This window comes from Neovison vison, chromosome 11 (genome assembly GCF_020171115.1).
Source record: "Neovison vison isolate M4711 chromosome 11, ASM_NN_V1, whole genome shotgun sequence".
In the NCBI taxonomy this organism is placed as follows: Eukaryota; Metazoa; Chordata; class Mammalia; order Carnivora; family Mustelidae; genus Neogale; species Neogale vison.
In genome coordinates this window covers 218,245,499-218,256,314 of record NC_058101.1, presented here as the reverse complement: position 1 = coordinate 218,256,314, position 10,816 = coordinate 218,245,499, and positions in this window count along the sequence as shown.

The window sequence follows — 10,816 nt, the reverse complement described above, 5'->3', positions numbered from 1 at the left end:
CCCTTTCCCAATCAATACTACCCCTATAGGTAAACCAATTTTTAATCCCCTTTATCTTAGGAAAGTTGAGTCCTTTAACAAAGATATCAAGATACATCCAGGAAGAATCAAAACAACCTTCCTCGCACACACTGAGAATTTATAAGAATTCTCCATTTTCTTCCACCAGTGTTTCTGTGTTTTTTGTGTTTGTCCTGATAGCATATAAATTTTACACTTGTGGTTCTTTTTGATGAGGTTCTTTCTTTATTTGCATATATATATATATATATATATATATATATATATATATATATATATATATATATTTTATCTTGCCGTATACTTGTATCAGTGTTTTTATCTCTTTTTGTTTGTCTACTTCATAAATCTTACCTTGGGGCCCATCTGGGCTGAACCTTCTTTTTCATCTTCCCTTTCTTTCCTGTCTCTCTCTCTCTCTCTCTCTCTCTCTCTCATTTTTTTTCTTTTTCTTTTTCTTCTTCTTTTACTTTCTTTTTCTTTTTCTTTTCTTTTGTCTCTCATTTGGGTGGGGAATCCTGATTGCTCAGAAGTGTTCCAGGGTACAACTTGACTGCACCAGAGTTGATACATCCAGCTACATCTATTCAGTCATCTCCCACCAAAATGACTAGGAGGAGGAATGCCCAACAGAAGAAAAATACAGAGGATGGACCTTCTGCAACAGAGCTAAGGGCTATCAACATAGACAATATGTCGGAAAGAGAATTCAGGCTAACATTTATCCAGGCAATAGCTAGGTTGGAGAAAGCCATGGATGACCAAACAGAATTGATTAGGGCCGAACTGAAAGCGACCAGACAGGACGTTCACAATGTTAGGGCGGAGCTTAAAGCTACCAGGGAGGAGGTTCACAATGCTCTCAATGAGTTCCAACCTAATCTAAACTCTCTCAAAGCTAGGGTAACTGAGACAGAAGATAGAATTAGTGATCTGGAAGACAAACAGATAGAGAGAAAGGATCAGGAGGAAGCCTGGAACAAACAGCTTAGAAACCACGAAAACAGAATCAGAAAAATAAATGATGCCATGAAGCGTTCCAACGTCAGAATTATTGGAATCCCTGAACGGGAGGAGAAAGAAAGAAGTCTAGAAGATATAGTGGAAGAAGTCCTTCATGAAAATTTTCCCAATCTCGCGAATGAAACCAGCATTCATGTACTAGAGGCTGAACGGTCTCCACCCAAGATTATACATTCCAAAAAAAATCACGACACCTAATAGTCAAATTGAGGAACTATAATTGTAGGTATAATCTCTTGAAAGCCACCAGGGCAAAGAGGCTCCTTACTTACAGAGGGAAGCCCATCAGAATAACGTCAGACCTGTCCACAGAGACCTGGCAAGCCAGAAGAGGCTGGCAAGATATATTCAGGGCACTAAATGAGAAGAACATGCAGCCAAGAATACTTTATCCAGCAAGACTGACATTCAAAATGGATGGAGAGATAAAGAGTTTTCAAGACCGGCAAGGCTTAAAAGACTATGCAACCACCAAGCCGACACTGCAGAAAATATAAAGGGGTGTTCTATAAAAGAGGAAAAATCCCAAGAATCGCATTGAACAGAAATATAGAGACAGTCTACAGAAAGAAAGACTTCAAAGGTAACTCGATGTCAATAAAAACGTATCTATCAATAATCACTCTCAATGTGAATGGCCTAAATGCACCCATAAAAAGGCACAGGGTTGCAGATTGGATAAAACGACAGGACCCATCTATATGTTGTCTACAAGAGACCCATTTTGAACCTAAAGATACACGCAGACTGAAAGTGAAGGGATGGAGAAGCATCTTTCATGGGACTCAAAAGAAGGCTGGGGTAGCGATTCTCATATCAGATAAATTAGACTTCAAACTAAAGACTGTAGTCAGAGATACAGAAGGACACTACATAATCCTTAAAGGGACTATCCACCAAGATGATCTAACAATTGTAAATATCTATGCTTCCAATATGGGAGTAGCCAATTACTTAAGAAAACTGTTAATCAAGATAAAGGGTCATATTGATATGAATACACTATTCATAGGAGATCTTAACATTCCTCTTTCAGAATTAGACAGTTCATCGAAGCAGAAAATCAATAAAGAAACAAGAGCATTGAATGACACACTGGACCAGATGGGCCTCATAGATATATACAGAACATTCCACCCTAAAACCACAAAATACTCATTCTTCTCAAGTGCACACGGAACCTTCTCCAGAATAGACACATACTGGGTCACAAATCAGGACTCAACCGATACCAAAAAACTGAGATGATTCCCTGCATATTCTCAGATCACAATGCTTTGAAACTGGAGCTCAATTACAAGAAAAAGTTCCGAAGTTCTGATGAATATGGATGCTAAGATTCTCAACAAGATTCTAGCCAACAATATCCAACAGCACATTAAAAAGATTATCCACCATGATCAGGTGGGATTCATCCCTGGGCTACAAGGATGGTTCAACATTCGCAAATCAATCAATGTGATACAACAAATTAATATGAGAAGAGAGAAGAACCACATGGTCCTCTCAATTGATGCAGAAAAAGCATTTGACAAAATTCAACATCCGTTCCTGATTAAAATGCTTCAAAGTATAGGGATGGAGGGAACATTCCTGAACCTCATCAAATCTATCTATGAAAGACCCACAGCAAATATCATCCTCAATGGGAAAAAGCTTGCAGCCTTCCCATTGAGAACAGGAACAAGACAAGGATGCCCACATTCACCACTCTTGTTCAACATAGTATTAGAATTCCTAGCAACAGCAATCAGACAACAGAGAGAAATAAAAGGTATCCAAATTGGTAATGAAGAAGTCAAACTCTCTCTCTTCGCAGATGACATGATTCTTTATATGGAAAACGCAAAAGACTCCACCCCCAAACTACTAGAACTCATACAGCAATTCAGCAGCGTGGCAGGATACAAAGTCAATGTGCAGAAATCAGTGGCTTTCTTATACACTAACAATGAAAATACAGAAAGGGAAATTAGAGAATCGATTCCATTTACTATAGCACCAAGAACCATGAGACACCTGGGAATAAAACTAACCAAAGAGGTAAAGGATCTGTACTGGAGGAACTACAGAACACTCATGAAAGAAATTGAAGAAGACACAAATAGATGGAAGATCATTCCATGCTCTTGGATCGGAAGAATAAAGGTTGTTAAAATGTCTATACTGCCTAGAGCAATCTATACTTTTAATGCCATTCCGATCAAAATTCCACCGGCATTCTTCAAAGAGCTGGAGCAAATAATCCTAAAATTTGTATGGAATCAGAAGAGACCCCGAATCGCTAAGGAAAAGTTGAAAACAAGAATAAAGCTGGCGGCATCACCTTACCTGATTTCAAGCTTGATTACAAAGCTGTGATCACCAAGACAGCATGGTACTGGCATAAAAACAGACACATAGACCAGGGGAACAGAGTAGAGAGCCCAGATAAGGACCCTCAACTCTATGGTCAATTAATCTTCGACAACACAGGAAAAATTATACCGTGGAAAAAAGACAGTCTCTTCAATAAATGGTGCTGGGAAAACTGGACAGCTATATGTAGAAGAATGAAACTCGACCATTCTCTTACACCGTACACAAAGATCAACTCAAAATGGATAAAAGAATTCAACGTGAGACAGGAATCCATCAGAATCTTAGAGGGGAACATAAGCAGTAATCTCTTTGGTATCAGCCACAGCAACTTCTTTCAAGATATGTCTCCAAAGGCAAAGGAAACAAAAGCGAAAATAAACTTCTGGGACTTCATCAAAATCAAAAGCTTCTGCACAGAAAAGGAAAGAGTCAAAAAAAAAAAAAAACAAAGAGGCAACCCACAGAATGGGAGAAGATATTTGCAAATGACAGTACAGACAAAAGGTTGATATCCAGGATCTATAATGAACTCCTCAAACTCAACCCACACGAAACAGACAAAGACATCAAAAAAAGGGCAGAAGATATGAACAGACACTTCTCCAATCAAGACATCAAATGGCTATCAGACACATGAAAAAATGCTCATCATCATTAGCCCTCAGGGAGATTCAAATTAAAACCACATTGAGATATCAACTTACACCAGTTAGAATGGCCCAAATTAACAAAACAGGAAACCACATGTGTTGGAGAGGATGTGGAGAAAGGGGAACCCTCTTACACTGTTGGTGGGAATGCAAGTTGGTACAGCCTCTTTGGAGAACAGTGTGGGGATTCCTCAAGAAATTAAAAATAGAGCTTCCCTATGACCCTGCAATTGCACTCCTGGGTATTTACCACAAAGACACAGATGTCGTGAAAAGAAGGGCCATCTGTACCCCAATGTTTATAGCAGCAATGGCCAAAGTCGCCAAACTATGGAAAGAACCAAGATGCCCTTCAACGGATGAATGGATAAGGAAGATGTGGTCCATATATACTATGGAGTATTATGCATCCATCAGAAAGGATGAATACCCAACTTTTGTAGCAACATGGACGGGACAGGAAGAGATTATGCTGAGTGAAATAAGTCAAGCAGAGAGAGTCAATTATCATATGGTTTCAATTATTTGTGGAGCATAACAAATAGCATGAGGGACAAGGGGCGTTAGAGAGGAGAGGGGAATTTGGATAAATTGGAAGGGGAGGTGAACCAAGAGAGACTATGGACTCTGAAAAACAGTCTGAGGGGTTTGAAGTGGCGGGGGGGTGGAAGGTAGGGGTACCAGGTGGTGGGTATTATAGAGGGCACGCCTTGCATGGAGCACTGGGTGTGGTGAAAAAATAATGAATAATGTTCTTCTGAAAATAAATAAATTGGGAAAAAAAACACAACGAGAAAAAAAAAAAAAAGAATTCGCCTGTGGCTCTGGTCATGATCCTGGGGTCCTGGAATCTAGTCCTGCATTGGGCTCCTTACTCAGAGGGGAATCTGCATCTCCCTCTGCCTGTCCTCCAACCTCCCAACTTGTACTATTGCTCTCTCTCTGTCTTAAATAATTAAAAATCTTAAAAATAAATAAATTAATAAAAATCTCAAAAATTAAAGAAAGAAAAAAAAAAAGAAACAAGAGCATTGAACGACACATTGGACCAGATGGACCTCATAGATATTTACAGAGCATTCCACCCTAAAACCACAAAATACTCATTCTTCTCAAGTGCACACGGAACCTTCTCCAGAATAGACCACATACTGGGTCACAAATCAGGACTCAACCGATACCAAAAAACTGAGATGATTCCCTGCATATTCTCAGATCACAATGCTTTGAAACTGGAGCTCAATTACAAGAAAAAGTTCCGAAGTTCTGATGAATATGGATGCTAAGATTCTCAACAAGATTCTAGCCAACAATATCCAACAGCACATTAAAAAGATTATCCACCATGATCAGGTGGGATTCATCCCTGGGCTACAAGGATGGTTCAACATTCGCAAATCAATCAATGTGATACAACAAATTAATATGAGAAGGGAGAAGAACCACATGGTCCTCTCAATTGATGCAGAAAAAGCATTTGACAAAATTCAACATCCGTTCCTGATTAAAATGCTTCAAAGTATAGGGATGGAGGGAACATCCCTGAACCTCATCAAATCTATCTATGAAAGACCCACAGCAAATATCATCCTCAATGGGAAAAAGCTTGCAGCCTTCCCATTGAGATCAGGAACAAGACAAGGATGCCCACATTCACCACTCTTGTTCAACATAGTATTAGAAGTCCTAGCAACAGCAATCAGACAACAGAGAGAAATAAAAGGTATCCAAATTGGTAATGAAGAAGTCAAACTCTCTCTCTTCGCAGATGACATGATTCTTTATATGGAAAACCCAAAAGACTCCACCCCCAAACTACTAGAACTCATACAGCAATTCAGCAGCGTGGCAGGATACAAAGTCAATGTGCAGAAATCAGTGGCTTTCTTATACACTAACAATGAAAATACAGAAAGGGAAATTAGAGAATCGATTCCATTTACTATAGCACCAAGAACCATGAGACACCTGGGAATAAAACTAACCAAAGAGGTAAAGGATCTGTACTGGAGGAACTACAGAACACTCATGAAAGAAATTGAAGAAGACACAAATAGATGGAAGATCATTCCATGCTCTTGGATCGGAAGAATAAAGGTTGTTAAAATGTCTATACTGCCTAGAGCAATCTATACTTTTAATGCCATTCCGATCAAAATTCCACCGGCATTCTTCAAAGAGCTGGAGCAAATAATCCTAAAATTTGTATGGAATCAGAAGAGACCCCGAATCGCTAAGGAAAAGTTGAAAACAAGAATAAAGCTGGCGGCATCACCTTACCTGATTTCAAGCTTGATTACAAAGCTGTGATCACCAAGACAGCATGGTACTGGCATAAAAACAGACACATAGACCAGTGGAACAGAGTAGAGAGCCCAGATATGGACCCTCAACTCTATGGTCAATTAATCTTCGACAACACAGGAAAAATTATACAGTGGAAAAAAGACAGTCTCTTCAATAAATGGTGCTGGGAAAACTGGACAGCTATATGTAGAAGAATGAAACTCGACCATTCTCTTACACCATACACAAAGATCAACTCAAAATGGATAAAAGAATTCAACGTGAGACAGGAATCCATCAGAATCTTAGAGGAGAACATAAGCAGTAATCTCTTTGGTATCAGCCACAGCAACTTCTTTCAAGATATGTCTCCAAAGGCAAAGGAAACAAAAGCGAAAATAAACTTCTGGGACTTCATCAAAATCAAAAGCTTCTGCACAGAAAAGGAAAGAGTCAAAAAAAAACCAAAAAAACAAAGAGGCAACCCACAGAATAGGAGAAGATATTTGCAAATGACAGTACAGACAAAAGGTTGATATCCAGGATCTATAATGAACTCCTCAAACTCAACCCACACGAAACAGACAAAGACATCAAAAAAAGGGCAGAAGATATGAACAGACACTTCTCCAATCAAGACATCAAATGGCTATCAGACACATGAAAAAATGCTCATCATCATTAGCCCTCAGGGAGATTCAAATTAAAACCACATTGAGATATCAACTTACACCAGTTAGAATGGCCCAAATTAACAAAACAGGAAACCACATGTGTTGGAGAGGATGTGGAGAAAGGGGAACCCTCTTACACTTTTGGTGGGAATGCAAGTTCGTACAGCCTCTTTGGAGAACAGTGTGGGGATTCCTCAAGAAATTAAAAATAGAGCTTCCCTATGACCCTGCAATTGCACTCCTGGGTATTTACCACAAAGACACAGATGTCGTGAAAAGAAGGGCCATCTGTACCCCAATGTTTATAGCAGCAATGGCCACAGACGCCAAACATTGGAAATAACCAAGATGCCTTTCACCGGATGAAGGATAAGGAAGATGTGGTCCATATACTCTATGGAGTATTATGCCTCCATCAGAAAGGATGAATACCCAACTTTTGTAGCAACATGGACGGGACAGGAAGAGATTATGCTGAGTGAAATAAGTCAAGCAGAGAGAGTCAATTATCATATGGTTACACTTATTTGTGGAGCATAACAAATAGCATGGAGGACAAGGGGCGTTAGAGAGGAGAAGGGAAAATGGGTAAATTGGAAGGGGAGGTGAACCATGAGAGACTATGGACTCTGAAAAACAATCTCAGGGGTTTGAAGTGGCGGGGGGGTGGGAGGTTGGGGTACCAGGTGGTGGGTATTATAGAGGGCACGGCTTGCAAGAGCAGTGGGTGTGGTGATAAAATAATGAATAATGTTTTTCTGAAAATAAATAAATTGAAAAAAAATGTTAAAAAAAAAAAACATCTTTACCATTTAAACCAAATTGTATGTGCGGTCAGCTCTTGGTTTCAGCTCTGGTCCCGATCTCAGGGTCCTGGTATCCAGCCTGGCGTTAGACTTCATCTTGAGTGGGGAGTCTGCTTCAGGATTTTCTCTCCCTCTCTCCATAAATATCTGTTTAATGGACACATGTATATACTCGCTAAATCGTTTGACAGGTGAATTGTGTATTATAATATTTAAAAAATGCTGTTATAAGTGAAAACCCAACCCTCCAAAATTTTTAGTAGAAGCTAATTTAGTTTTCAACATATTCTCACAGTTACCAAAGGCAAAAGATTGTATTTTCAAACACCAATTGTAATAGAATTAAAAGGAACTTAAGATGACAGTTTTCCATTTAAGGTGTATTGTTTAGCAATGTCTAACAGTAGCTATTTCATTCTCATCTACATGGTCAAAAAAAAAAGAGCCAAAAACAGTCAATACATTGCTCAGTAAGTATACTCTTGGGCATTTATTCTAAAGAAAGAAAAACCTATTTTCACACCAAAACCTTTACATAAGTGTTTCTAGCAGCTTTATCTGATCATAGCCCAAAACTGAAAACAACTCAAATACCCTACAATGGGGTGGATATTATAGCGGAAGTATGTCCACAGCATGGAATACCAACTGTAGAGTAAAATGGGATAACTAGTAAAACACATAATTTGAATTCACCTTAAATAAATTATGATTAAGTGAAAACAATCTACTCTTAATGGGTAACATATATATGATTCCATCTACAAAAACTTCTTGAAATGACATCATCACTGGAGAGAGACCAGATGAGTGGTTGCCAAAGAGGCTGGGAGCAGAGGACAGGACTGTAGGGATTCTTGTGACGGACTTACTCTGTATCTTTACTGTGATGGTGGCATTACAAACTACATGTCTGGTAACATTACCTACAACTAATTATGCATACACTCTCTTTCTTTCTCATTTCCTCTACCTGACAACGTCACAGATAGGTCTAAGTAAAACTTGGGAATTTAAATAAAGTCTTGATTGTGTCGGTGTCAAGTTTCTGGATGTGTTACTGTTTCCTACAGTCATTCAAGACATTATCACTGGGAAAAACAGGATAAAGGTTATAGGAGATGTGAGATGTCTCTAGTATTTCTTACAACTGCATATAAATCTACAAGTATTTCAAGATAAATTTTTTTTAAAGTTAAAAAAATTTCAACATAGCATATTTGCACTGCTACATCTACAGAATACCAGTAGCTCACATATTCCGAGGCTGCATCACGTTTTAAGTCTTGCAATATATGAATCTTTTTTATGGGGTATAAACCTTCCACATGGCAGAGCAAAGAAAAGTGATTTCAATCAATCATTAGCTACTGATTCTTAAACACCAGAGAACAAACACAGGAAAGAAATTCAGCACTGAAAACTTCTACATCGAGCTGCAAAAAACAATCTCTAGAGGTGGATTTAAATTTTTAACCAAAAACCCTGGAACGATCTCTTCAATCAGAAAGGTATGGTACAGATGAAGCCATGCCTTCGAGATTGTAGGACACACAAAAAGGCATACACTTTATTATTAATTCCAAGTTTACCAAGTCAGTTCAAATCACCAACCTAGGTTCTTAGCACCTTGACACCTTCAAGTCCCATCTGATAGGATATCTGGTTAGTGGAAATCTTTTGGGAGCCCGGTTTGTCTCTTAACTCCACATAAAGCATGCAAAGCTATCCCCTTTCCACCTGGTGACCTACTGATGTCACCCAGCAAGTCTTCACATGCAATGGACAGCTGCCAGAAAAAGGAAGGCGGAGAGTAAAGGTGAAGAAGCTTTCCTTCCCATTTCAAAGTAAAAAGCAACAGTAAAGGAGCCATCTGAAAACTGTAACATCCTTACATTACTTGAAACTTATAAAAGAAAGAAAATCAAGATGGGCACATACTCTTGTCCTTTTGCACCCTGAAATTACAGGTAACAAGACAAAGGACAGAAAACATAAGAAAAGTGTATAAAGGCACTAAATGAAAGGAACACCAAAGTTCAAATTATAACTCTGGGAACAATGTTCGGAAGATTATACTTTCTTAACATTCCAACACAGTTAACAAACAGAAGAATTTCAAGCAGCTAACAAACATACGAAAAGAAGTTTATACTTCTGGATAAGGAAAATGTACAGTAAAAGATTCGAATACCATTTACCACCCTCCCATTTTCCACTCTCTTTTCTAGAACTGAAACCTGATAACCCCAAACTGTTGTTATTCTACAAGAAAATTGGAATTCTGTTTATGCATGCTAGATCCAGTATCAACATGGTTGTGTGTTACACAATGCTAAGTCAAACAACAACAACAACAAAAACAAAAAACCCAAGGTACAAAAAGATACATAAAGTACACCATTTAGACAGATTTTCCAACTAGAAAAAAGGTTTATACAGATGATGAATTCATACAAACATGCACCAAAAAATAGAGAAATATGCAAAGGAATGATATAGATCTCCTTCAGTAATGGTGGTTCGGAAAGGCACTGAGGGAGAAAAAGAAGAGGTGCTCACTGTTTCAATTTCCGCAAACTGTTCAGTGTTTGAATATTTTAATCAAAACTATCCAAATCAGGGATGCCTGGGTGGCTCAGTTGGTTAAGCGGCGGTCTTCCGCTCAGGTCATGATCCCAGTGTCCTGAGATCGAGTCCCACATCAGGCTCCTTGCTTGGCGGGGAGCCTGCTTCTACCTCTGCCTCTGCTGCCACTCTGCCTGCCTGTGCTCGCTCTCTATCTCTGGCAAATAAATAAATAAAATCTTAATTAAAAAAAAACTATCCAAATCAAATACACAAAAAAGTTAACATGTCTTAAATTTAGGGAATGAGTATTACTTTGTCTTTTTCTATTAGTTTAAAAGATTGTCTTTCCAAAGGTTTTAAAAACGGAAAAGTACATCAAGTCAAAGGAAAAAAGAAGATGCAAGTTCTACCAAGAATTAAGAAA